Here is a 12,500-nt window from a genome sequence, read left to right as displayed (position 1 = left end):
TGTAGAGTTGTTGAAAGGAGCTTTTCCAGAGATGGATAAGTGGGATTGGGACAAGGAGGTGCAGCGGGCACACCGTTTTCCTTTAACGCAAAGAAAAAACACAGGCTCTAAATCAAGGGCCATATTAGTGTACGTGGGAAATTTTTTGCTAAGAGAGGAAGTAATTAGAAAGGCAAAGCCAGTGGCCAAGTGCTCATATAAAGACATAATTTTTTTTGCTCGCCCAGATTTCTGCCACACTACTGTGGAGAGAAGGTGGCGCATGAGGCAGTTAATAACACCCTTCCAAAATGTGGGATGTGAGATATACTTGATGTTCCCCTGCCGACTCAAAGTTGGCTTTAATGGCCAGTTTAGGTTTTTTTTCTCTCAAATAGTGGCACAGGAATACTTGACTTACTTAAAAGAAGGGAAGGCACAAAGAGAAGGAAAAGCGCAAAGTGACAGGGCTGCAGCTATAAGGCAAACTGCTCATGTGACACAACAAAAATGAAGGAAGCTAGAGCTAGCGAGGGAGGGAGCAGCAGGGATAACCCTGGCGATGTAGGATCAAGAAAGGGATACTGAGATCCTGGGAGAGTGGAGGGGGAGAGGCTTCCCGGGGGGGACTCAGCTGTCAGACACAGGTCACTATTGACCTGCTTGCCAGTAGGGGTGGGAGGGAGGGCAGGGGTCAGGGAGGGGGAGGGGGGTACAGGGCACGGTACAGCAGCAAAAGGTAGAATCACTTATAGAAGTGGAGGCGGGAGAAAGAGGAGACAAGATAAGAGATTTGGGGCTGAAAGGAAGGAAAGGTCTATCTGGTGGTGGGCACAGATTTGAGAAAACAGGAAATAACAAAAAAAAAATTTGTATAAATATATGAGTATATATGGCAGCAAAACAATGAATCATTTATGGGGACTAGATATGTAACATGGAACGTGTGCGGTTTAAATGATGCTCAGAAAAGGTTAAAGGCTTCAGTGTTACTAAGGCAAATGAACGTGGATTTTATTTTTTTGCAGGAAACACATGTTATGACTTCACAAGAATTTTATTTGAAACAATTGGGTTTTCAGGTATTAGCAAGCTCACAGCAAAGCGTAAAAAAAAGGGGAGTAGCTATATTATCCAGGAATAGAAATTTGCTGTTGAGAAAAAAGGCGCAAGATCAGTGGGGGAGATGGGCAATGGTTGAGTGTATGATAGATGGGGAGTGGACTACGCTGATAACTGTATATGGGTCAACCGAGGATGACCCAGAGATCTTTCAATTCTTGGATGTGGAATTAGCTACCTGGGCGCCTAGAATTATCATGGCAGGGGATCTGAATATCAATGGCGCTGATGGTTTGGGCTTGGGTTCATTTGGTAAATATTCAGGTAGAAAGAGGCGGGTATGTCATGCCCTACAGGGATTAGTTGTAAATAATGCTCTATCCAATGTCTGGGGGAAAAGGAGGGTAGGAAATAAGGGTTTTACATATTATTCTGCCCCACATAAAATCTGTGTAAGATTGGATTATTTTTTTGTTTCGAACACACTCTTATCGGAATCAAGGATAGAAAGACTCCCAAGGATTTTAAGTGATCATAATCCCCTAATCCTTACAACAACAAAGTCAATAAACACCAAACAGCAAAGAGTGTGGACTTTTGAAAGAGGGTTACTGCAGGAAGAAAAATATGTGGATCACATGAAAATATGGATTAAAGAATTTTTTGAGAATAATAGAGATAGTTCTACTGTAGGGGTAGTATGGGATGCCTTTAATGCGGGGGTGCGGGGGAGACCCTGAGTTTTAATTCCTATAAGCGTAAACAAGAGCAGATGAGGAATATAGAACTTGCAGGGGCAGTACTTAAGGCTGAAGAGAAACTAGAGGAGTGTATTATGAGTGGAACCCCATTAGATAATGCAATGATGGAACTCCTAAAAGCGAAAGGGGATGCAGAGGGAGACATCGCCAGAAAGGCTGCAAAACTATATACAACAAAAAGAGAGAAATGTCACGAATTTAGTGAAACAGTAGGTAGAACTTTGGCTGTACGAACAAGGCAGCAAGAAGCGCTAGGCACTGTGAGGGGGATCAGGGATACCTCCGGTAGGATTCATACAGAATCAGAAGAAATAAGGGAAGTCTTTAGAAACTTTTATGAGAAACTGTATGGGAACCGATAAGGGGAGATGCCAGTAGAATTAGAGACTATTTACAGGAAATTCCGGTGGTCATGTTCACGGATGAGGAGGCAGAAAGTTTGGAAGAGGTTCTTCAGGGGGAAGAAATAAAAAACGCTATCTCGAACCTCCCCTCTGGAAAAGCTGCAGGCCCGGACCAAATTCCAATAGAATTTGACAAAGTATTTTGGGATATCTTAGAAGTTAATATAATTAGGACAATGCAACAGGCGCAGATAGGTGAATCTATACCTGGGATATGGGGGGGAGCTGAAATAGTGATAATTTTAAAAAAAGGGAAGCCTCCGGAAGAACCTGGGTCATATAGGCCCATTACACTGGTGAATACGGACACTAAAGCCTTCTCTAAAGCATTAGCAACAAGATACGCTAAGATAATAGATAGGGTGGTGAGTAAGAACCAGCATGGCTTTATACCTGGAAGGGGCACCACCCATCATACGCGCAAGGTGATAACTCTATTCGATGCTGCAGCAGTCTCAGGGGACCCGATGGCGATCATGTTACTAGATGCGGAAAAAGCATTCGACCGGGTCTCCTGGGACTATCTGTGGCATACCATGGAAAGATCAGGTGTTAAAAAAAGATTTATCAAAGCAATCCAGGCACTATTTGTAGACCCAGTGGCCTCTGTACGAGTGAATGCGGGGACTACAGCAGAATTTTGGATAAGGAGAGGTACGAGGCAAGGTTGCCCTTGCTCCCCATTGTTATTCGCTATGTATATGGATCCACTGATCCGGAGAATAGAGATTTGCGATCTAATAAAATCACTACCTACTCGAATTGGCCATTGTAAAATATTAGCATACGCCGATGATGTTGCAGTAATTACACCAACTCCAACGGAGGCTATTGCCCAAGTGGAGATCGAGGCTTTAAGGTTTGGAGAAATCTCGGGCTATAAACTCAACACCACCAAGACGCAGATAATTAAAAATCGTTATACTACATGTGCAGAATGCCGAGTTACTCAAGCAGGAACATATCTGGGGGTGACTATTTCGGCTGATTTAGATCACTTAGTGGAAAAGAATATAACACCCTTAATTAATAAAGTGTGGAAGGACCTGGACGGATTAGATAACTTACACTTATCAATTGTGGGGCGGACGAACGTAGTAAAGATGCTGGTCTTACCTAAGTTCCTTTATTTTTTTAGAGCAATACCTTTACTATTTGAGGCCACGTTGTTGAAGAAGATTGAAGATTTGATTAATAGATTTATATGGGCAAAGGGGAAAACCAGGAGAGCACTCAGGTTTATGACACTTCCACGGGAGAGGGGTGGGTGGGCATTGCCAGATTTAAAGTTTTATTATTGGGCAGCAGCCTTGCAAAATATGGTTGGCTTGGCAGGGGGGGCAGAATTTGAAGGATGGAATGAGCTGGGATCATTGGCAATTTATGGCTTGATATTAGGGCCAGAGGCGGAGAACCTGTTCTTAAAATATACTGAACCTAGCTATTTCAAAAGGACACGGTTCAAAACGCTTATGGCGGCTCATACTGTCTGGAAAGCTTTCACTAAAAGATTTGGTTTGGGGAGGTAGAATTCATACACCAGACTGAAAGGAAACCCAAATCTACCGGAGGAAGTTGTTGCTGGTCCTATACTTGCAGAATGGGAAAGTAAAGGAGTCAGAAGGATAGGAGACATTCTGGGTCAGCAAGGGGTCTATCAGTTCTCTGAACTGCAGGCCAAGTATGCACTAGATAAAAGACAATTCTTTAAGTATTTACAAATAAGGAGTTTTTTGTATAACAAAAAAGGTGGCCCATCAGGATTTAGCAAAAATTCAATCATGGAAGTGATTCAAGCAGGGGAGGATTGTACAATAAAGAGATTCTATGCTGAACTATTGATTTCAAAGGAGGATGATATCGAAAGATGGGCAAATAAATGGAAATGTAGTCTGGATATTAGTGAGGAAAGTTTCTACGCGTCTTTAGAAAGGGGATTTACACTGCTGTGCTCTGCGCCTCTTCAGGCACAACACTATAAAACCATATATCATCTTTACCACACGCCTGCAAAGATAGCTCAGTGGGGAGGTACAGCAGGAACCACCTGTTTTAGATGTGGAAAGTTAGATGCAGATTTAATACATGTGTTTGCAACATGTCCTCACCTGCAGTCGCTCAAAAAAGACATTGAGGGCTTCATAAATAGAGTATTAGGAACAGATACTCTCCTAACCCCCTCAATAATTCTTTTGGGTGTAAAGGAGGAGGAGGGACAACAGCAGGATGGGGGGAATTTTTATTTGTAGCTATGTCAGTTATGAGACTTTGCATCCTGTTTGGTTGGACCCTTTGCCACCTTCATTTCATCATTGGTTGGCTAAATTGCTAACAATATATAATTTGGAGATTGAGATTTATGCAAGGAAGGGGAAAAAGGGAAGGAAAATTGGTAAACAGATTTGGGATCCTATTACTCGCTGGAAAGAAGGGAGTAGGGATTGAAAGGCTTGAATTATATACGTTTAATGTGTATTGGACTGCTTAATTTATGTTTTGATGCCTTGCTTAGCGGGTTAGATATTTTGCAACCCCGTTTGGACTTTAAATTTCCTCACTTTTTTCTCTTTCTTTCTAAGTGCTTGGTATTATTTTTGTCTGCTAATCAGCATACTAAAAGGAGCGATAAATAAAAGGGAATGGATCGGGTAGAATAGGAAGGCTGGCAGTATGCTGATTAATGTTGCATTTTTTTTTATTATTGTGGCTGACTCTGTAAATGAGAAGGAAATTGTAACAAATGGAATCTTTTTCTTTTATGTCTTTGTTAAATGTAATATATTCCCGTGCCCTGTATGCAAAAGTGGGAAAAAAATCATTTAATAAAAAGATTTTTTTTAAAAAGGATAATAGGGTGGGCAAGCTTATTACATACTGTACATTAAGCCGGGTGGGATAATCCTCGCCTCCGTGTCCTTAATAGAATTGAAAATTCTTGTCGCGAATGCTAGCAAATTTTTGATTGTATTACAGGACCGGAGGCTTCAGATTATGCTAGTTTAACGCTGATTAAATACCACTGAAGTAATATCTCCCACCGGCTCATAATAAAATGTTTTAAACGTTGACTCAGAAGACCAATCTGCACAACGCATTATATCTTGGATGGTAGAACCCAAACCATACGATTTCGACGCCATAGCGCCTCTTACTGAATGAGCACCAAAGAGCTGTGTATCAACACCGGCTTCTTTCATAACGAAACGAAGCCATCTGGCAATAGTTGCAGCTAACACTGGCTTAAAGGGCTTTTGAATCGCAATCAATAATTGAGTACAGCCCTGCGGCAGCAAGGCCTTGGTACAGTCTTCGTAAGCCTTCAAACATTGGACCACACATAATTTTTCATTATCAGGAAAAGAATTGTAAGTAATATGTCGAGACAATGTTTTAGTGCGACCTGTAATATGGAAAGAAACCCCTTCCGGGGTAAACACTCTACCTGCTACGTCGAGTGCTCGCACATCCAAAGATCTTCTGCAAGACGATAAGCAAAGTAACATGGCCAACTTCGCCAAAAATTGCTTCCTAGACATTTGTTAAATAAGGAGACAACTAAAGAAACGTCCTATAAACCCGTATACTTGGGTTTAGGAGGGTTAGCCACCCTGATTCTCTTCAATAACTTGCAAACCACTGGGTGCATGCCTACCGGTTTCCTGTCTACCTGAGCATGCCCCGCCGAGATAGCGGAACGAAAATTATTGACCGAACGGTATGCTAAAACGTCGGCAGCTTTTTTCGACAGAAAGTTTAAAACCTGGGGCAACTCTGCCCCCACGGGATCCACGTGTCGTCCCACGCACCAATCCACCCAGTTCTTCCAGGCTGCGGAGTAACGTTTCCTGGTGGAAGGTGCCCATGCCTGCCTGATGAATTTGTCAGCTTTGCTTGAAACTCCCGGCAAATGCCACTGTTCCCGGAAAGCCTCCATGCCATCAGCGACAGCCTGCCCTCCAACAGCAACGGATGTTGCTCCTGACGAGGGCCCTGCAGCAACCACTTCGAGTCCGGCAGTAACCGTGGATGATCGCGACTCCACTGTAACAGTGTGGGAAACCACGCTTGTGACGTCCACCACGGAGTCACCATGACTATTTCCGCCCGTTGTCTGATTACTTGAGTCATCACTCTGGGAATCAACAAAAACGGGGGAAAGGCATATTGAATTCCTTGAGACCAATCCTGCAGAAAGGCATCGGTCGCCGCCGCCATCGGGTCCAGTCTCCAACTAAAGAACCGGGGAAGTTGATAAGTCAATCTGGAGGAGGCAAATAGGTCCGTCTGAAAAGGACCCCAAATCGCTTGTAGCCAGTGAAAGACCTGGGGAAGCAGCTTCCAGTCGCTGTAATCCCTCAAATGTCTGGAATTCCAGTCCGCCACCTGATTGGCCTGACTTGGGATGTATTCTGCTATTACTGAGATCTGATTCTGGAGGCAATAGTGCCAGAAGTCCTTGGCTATTTGAACAAGTAGAGACGACCTTGTGCCGCCCAACGTGTTGATATACCTCACCGCGGACACATTGTCCAGGCGTAGGAGAATGCAACAAGATGTCTTCTTCGGGGATAACGTGCGAATAGCAAACGACCCCGCTAGTAGTTCTAAACAATTTATTTGAAGGTCTAGCTCTTGCGTTGACCATCTGCCGCCTGTGGAAACCTCTCCACAGCGCGCGCCCCAGCCCCACCTGCTGGCGTCTGACTCTATTACTACTTCTGGTTGTGATCCGAAGATCGCCCTGCCGTTCCAGGCGTCCACATGGCCTAGCCACCACTGGAGCTCGGTTCGGACTTCCTCTGAAAGAGGGACCGAGTCCGTATATAAGAGTCCCCTCTGAAGGTGCCTGATCTTTAGACGTTGAAGGGCCCTGTAATGCAGTGGCCCCGGAAATATCGCTTGGATAGACGATGCCAAGATCCCCACTACTCTGGCCAGCGCTCTCAGCGTGACCATTCGTTTGTCCAATAGTTTCACAATCTCCTTCTTCAAGTCCCTCAATTTCGCCTGGGGCAGACAGAGTTGCGCTGTCTGAGAATTGATTGTGAATCCCAGGAATTCTATCACCTGTGTCGGTACCATCACCGACTTCTTCAGATTTACTACGAACCCTAAGGCCTGTAGCAGCGTAGTAGTCATGATCAACTGCTGCTGAAGGACGGACTGATCCTGCGCCATGATCAGAATATCGTCCAGGTAAATGATCAGTCGCACTCCCCTTTCTCTGAGATAGGCTACCACCGGCTTCATCACCTTGGTGAAGCACCAGGGCGCTGAGGAGAGACCGAAAGGAAGGGCCAAATATTCGTAGCAACGGTCGTTCCAGAGAAACTGCAGGAACCTGCGATGTGGAGGAAAAATCGGTACAGAAAGATGTGCATCTTTGAGGTCCAGACGGACCAACCAATGGTTTTCTTGTAATAAATCTGCTAACAAATGAATACCTTCCATTTTGAAATGGTTGAACGTCAGGTATTGATTGAACTCTTTGAGGTTGAGCACTAGCCTGTTGCCACCCCCTTTCTTCTGAACAAGAAAGACATCGCTGAAGAAACCGCGATGGCCCGTCTGGCACTGAGCAATCGCGACTTTCTTCAGCAGGTCCGCCACCTCTATGTCCATGAAATTGTGATCTAGTTGGGAAAAATGGAGAGGTGGAGGGGGAAACGCTTGCGTTGGGCGAGAGTAGAACTCCAGCTGAAACCCTTGAATGGTCGCAGCACCCAAGCGTCTTGAGTCAAAGTTTGCCACTTCGGCAGACAATGGAAATAGAGAAACATCTGTGACACTCACCGGTATTTTGGCTTGACTTGAAGCTCGCTCTGTTGTTTCCCGACTGGAAACGACCTTTGTTGAACCTTCGTCTGGATGGGTAAAAGGTGCCACCACGGGTGGAGTCCCACTCTCCACGACCGCGGCTAAAGTCTCCTCTTTGGGAGCCTTCCTGGAAACCTCGGCCTGACGAGCGACCCCGCCTCGCCCGGCCCTGTTAAAAACCCCTTGATTTAGGGCTCGCTTTATCCTGCTTTGTGCCTTATCCAAGGCGGTGAAGGTACCCACGTATTTAGTGACGTCCTTGACGAAGCGGTCTCCGAATAGAAAAAAACCCCTGTCAGAGGACCTGGCTCAGCTTCGGCAAGTTCAGTCAGATTGCTATCCATCCGTAGGAGTAAGGACTTGCGCCTCTTGGAAGAGATCGCGCAGTTCGTATTGCCTATCAAGCAAATAGCGCGCTGAGCCTAGCCTGCCAATATGTCCGGATCCACCGAAGACGCCCCTTCTTTGGCCACCAGGGCCATCTCCAAGATTTTTGCCAAAGGCCCTACAACATCGAGCAGCTTGTCTTGGCATCCCCGCCAAGCCCGATCCAATCCCCTTTTGTGGTCCTTCGAGAACCTCTTTAAGAAGGATAGCATACTGGCGTCTATTTCTGGGGTGTCAGCCACCCCATCCGGGATATCTGGGCGAGGACACTCCGACCGCAACCTGTTACGGACTTCCCTATCGAAACTCTTCCTGAGGTTCTCATGGAGATAATCAGAAACTTCTTGCGGCGGGACCCAGTCTGAGGACCGTGGATGTACGATATCCGAAGGATCAAAGTTGAAGGTTTTGGCGTCCTTGTCCTCCGTCGTTTTGGGGACAACCTTTGCCTTTTTTGGAGGGGGAGGTTGTTCCACCGAAGTGTCGATGTCCGTATCGGTATCGGTATTGGTGGTGGTGGTATCGGTGTCCATTGGCGCCGATCTTTTGGATCTCGCCTTACTACACGCCTGGGGGTGGTCCGATGTCCCCTTCGCCGGCAGGGAAGCCAAAGACTGGGAATGTGGCCATTGCTGGTCGGCCGAACCCGCGGCGGCGGAAGTGGAGGCCGCCTGCTTCCCTTTTCTCTTCCTGGCGTATCCATGGCGTTTCGCAAAGCCCTCTAGCTGTTTCCGTAGAGGGCGCAGGGCCACTGCGAGTGCCTGTTGCACTGTCTGAGGGACCTTCGTCTCCATAGCTCGATTCACCGAAGCTTGGACCGAGGCATCCAACGCTTCCACAATATTGTACTCCAAGACAGCGTCCTGCTGTCCTTCAACCATCTCCTCCCCACCGGCATTTTCTTCGTCCGGATACTGTACCCAATCTTCCATGGTGCGGAAAGAACACCTTTGGTACGCGGGAGAACACTCTGGAATGTCTCACTCTGGGAGGGTAATGGGGGGGTCAGCCCAAGCACACTAATACGAAACAATCCGGTAACGTTACCCAAACCCCCTCAGCAAAGCTGTAGTCCAGTAGGTCAGTGACCTCAGCCCTTAAATCTCCTGAGTGTGTGCACACCCTGGGCCTTACTATTTTACAACCAAGTCCCTGGCGATCGAACAAGGAGCACGTCGGTGTGTGGAACGTGTGAGCACGTGCGTTCCTGTAAGCCAGGGTATCGCGTCGAGGCGCGCAGCCCAAAAGCGACCAAAATCTACCAAAAGCAGCCCAATTTGGTCGGCTATTCGGACGCTCGCATCGAGCGAGAGCCACCCGGTCTAAACGTCAGGGCGTATCAGGGGAGTCCATGCGCGCCCTAGGGCAGCCGGTACCGGGCTCCACTGAGAAGCGCGACGACCCCTTGCCGGTCAAAGACCGTTGGAATAAGCGCCTGAAGCGAACGCTTTACAGCGGAAAATAACAGCCGAAGCTGGAGGCCCAAAGCGAGATTATAAATGAGCTAAAGTCAGAGAGTGCGATAATCAAGAACAAATACATTAACAGCAATAATAAATGGCAACACAATTAGCCCCAAGTATAGGCGTAAGGTCCTGCAATAACATCAAATCATAGCAATATAAACCCCAAACATTATCCCAAACCACAAGCAGGTTGAGGGGACCCGAGGGGAGGTGCACTTAACTCTGACTTGTGAGCAGCAAAGAAAGAGGATGATGAGAGCACGCGAGGGGTTTTTATGGACTATGGGGGCCTGCCTATATTCATGTGTGTTCATGGGAAATGAAGTTTATTTACTGTCTTTTGTGAAAATATTCATTTTCATTGGCTGCTGTGTTTTATGCAGTAAAGACAGAGAAGCATAATCTGAAGCCTCCGGTCCTGTAATAGAATCCAGGGTTCAAGATTATTAAATGCTTTCTCAAAGAGACAGGTTTCCAAGAAGTGTGTCTGACCCCCAGCTTCCAGGCTACAGTGTCCGGTTTAATCTTGTTGCAGGAGGCAGGGCACGGAACTCATGGACAGCGTTGAAGAAAATACTCATAACATTAAGAGAAGAGGAGGCAAAAGAGCTCTCCCTTCAGACAGAACGATAAAGCCAACCCAAGGGCCATATTTGAAAGCCATATTTATAGCCTGTTGTGCAAGTATTTGTCTGGAGCCTTTTTGAAGATTACTGAGTATTTCTTGCTAATTACAAGGCTGTCTCTGGCAGGAATCTGGTGCAGGAAATGGAAGGTTGAGTAAACAAACACATTAGGGACTGGAGCCTTCTTGAATATTCCTGAGCCTTTCCTGTCAATTACAAGGCTGTCCTGGGCAGGAAATGGAAGTTTGGGTAAACAAACATATAAGGTAAACCAACTGCAAGGAAGTCAGCAGGAAACTGATGCCTTTAATTCGAAGGCAGAGCAGTTTAACAAATAACAAGCAAACATATCAGGCAGCCTTGAGCACAGCAGGAAACATTTATTCAAGCGAAAATTCCAAAATGTGCAATTTGTTAAGCAGATCTTTTGACAGTCTACACTTACTAAAAGTACATAGAAAGCCTTTGAATTTAAACACTCAGGGCCATATGTAGGTAAATTGCGAATACCGACTCCTTAATACCGAATTTTAACGAATCGGTATTAAGAATTTGGTAAACGTGATGTAGGTAAAAAATCGTTAAACTTTACCGATTCGTTACAATTCGGTATTAAATACCGAATCTGAACTAATCGGTAAAAAATCAAAAATACTGAAAGCCTAATACCGAATCGGTGTTACAGAATCCATTACCGAATTCGGAAATACCGATTCAGTAATTCAAAAAATCGTAATTTGGTGAATCAGCCAATCCTGATACACCCAATTACCTCCCAAACAGGAAGTGGCCACACCCAGCCAGGTTCACAGGACCAGGAGCTCACTGTGAGGCAGGCAGGCAGGCAGGAGAGCTGGGGAGCCCGCAGCAACACAGCCACAAGCAAGGCAGAAAAACAACAGAACAAGCATTGAAATGGCAAGCCAGGACAGGGAGAAGGAGGGAGGTGACAGAAAACGAAAACTCAAGTTCAGTGACAAGGAGCTTGAGGTCCTGATCCAGGATCTCAGCCAAGAGCACCACAAGCTTTTTGGAGCCCAGTCCCACCAAGTGCCAGAGTCACAGAAGAGGCAAATCTGGAGTGGCATTCGGGACAAGATCAATGCCATAGGTGTGACCCTGCGCACCATAGAGGACATCAGAAAGAGGTGGTACGACCTCAGGAAGATAGCAAAACTGAGGATGGCAGAGAGACAGAGGCAGGCTTGCAAAACAGGAGGTGGTAAAAACTGAGCCCCAGCACCAACACCACTGGAACAGATGGTGGAGTCCACCATCCAGCCGGAGAGTGTGAGTGGCGTGGGAAACGCAGATAGCTCAGCCAGAGCAGCAAGAAAACAAGGTAAGAAGCATGCCCAGCATGCTGCGCTACCCCCTCCCCAATCCCAATCCCCATAGTGGTAAAAGGGCTCCCACTCCACACCATGTCTTACTGGTTACCTGCAATGCATTATGGGTGATGTAGTCAGTGTGAACTCATGATCAGGACAGTCAGGCCAGCATACACAATAGCATGGTAAATAAATTGGATAGGTCAGGACAACCATTGTGCACTGTAGGCATGTAGTTTAATGTAATGCCATTGCAGACAGAGCATTGAGTATATTTACATGTGTGTCATTACAGGCGAGTCATCTTGCAGTGCAGCAGAGGGCAGCAGAGGCAGGTCAGCCAGGCCAGAGGGGAGGCAACAGGATGATGACAGCATCTCTGCAGGGACCACCAGCTCCGCGCCATCACAGGCAGCCAATCCTCCACCACAGTCATCACCATAGCGCCAAGGAGGGCCGCAATCCCGTCTCACTCAGTCACCACTGCGACGTTCACCAACACCACCACCACCACCACCACCACCACCACAGTCAGGCAGGAGGCATGCCGTGGTCACCCTCCAGCAGATGGAGGAGTCGGAGGAGGAGGGCAGATTGGGCAAACAAAGTCCCATAGGAGATAGATCCAACAGGGAGCGGGCTGGTTCTGCATCCAAGGGCGCCCACA

General features: G+C 46.6%; 1 pseudogene; it reads right to left on the bottom strand.

Annotated features, from left to right (window-relative positions):
* Positions 1-7,943: 7,943 nt before the first annotated feature.
* Positions 7,944-9,342, bottom strand: LOC147733223 (uncharacterized; annotated as a pseudogene).
* Positions 9,343-12,500: the final 3,158 nt, after the last annotated feature.

Source organism: Lissotriton vulgaris, chromosome 2_1 (assembly GCF_964263255.1).
Source record: "Lissotriton vulgaris chromosome 2_1, aLisVul1.2, whole genome shotgun sequence".
NCBI classification, from domain to species: Eukaryota; Metazoa; Chordata; class Amphibia; order Caudata; family Salamandridae; genus Lissotriton; species Lissotriton vulgaris.
The sequence above is the reverse complement of the archived record's forward strand: the minus strand, read 5'-3'. Positions and strand labels throughout refer to the sequence as shown.